Genomic DNA, 430 nt, shown 5'->3' on the forward strand with positions numbered 1-430 from the left:
CCCAAGCTAGAGTTTATCGCCCAAGCGACAGGGACTTGGACAGAATACCAACTTTTGTCCGTTTCGACAACCGAAACACTTTTAAACATGACAAACACCTGCACACAGAAAAGTTCCCAACAACATTCATATACAATATTCAACACATTTCATCAACAATCATATATCTTTACAAACATCCAAACATAAAGATATTGGGTTTCTTAAAATCCAAGTTAACTCCAAAACCTTCGAGATGGTTTAGAAGATCTGGGTGTCATATTCGGACGCCACTATGTCACGATGTGTTCTCTCTCACATACATTATTCAATACATTTCCTCAACAAACATATATCTTCACAAACATATATTTTCACAAACATCCAAACATAAAAATATTGGGTTTCTTAAAACCCATGTTAACTCCAAAACCTTTGAGATGGTTTAGGA

This window comes from Lupinus angustifolius, chromosome LG09 (assembly GCF_001865875.1).
Source record: "Lupinus angustifolius cultivar Tanjil chromosome LG09, LupAngTanjil_v1.0, whole genome shotgun sequence".
Classification (NCBI taxonomy): Eukaryota; Viridiplantae; Streptophyta; class Magnoliopsida; order Fabales; family Fabaceae; genus Lupinus; species Lupinus angustifolius.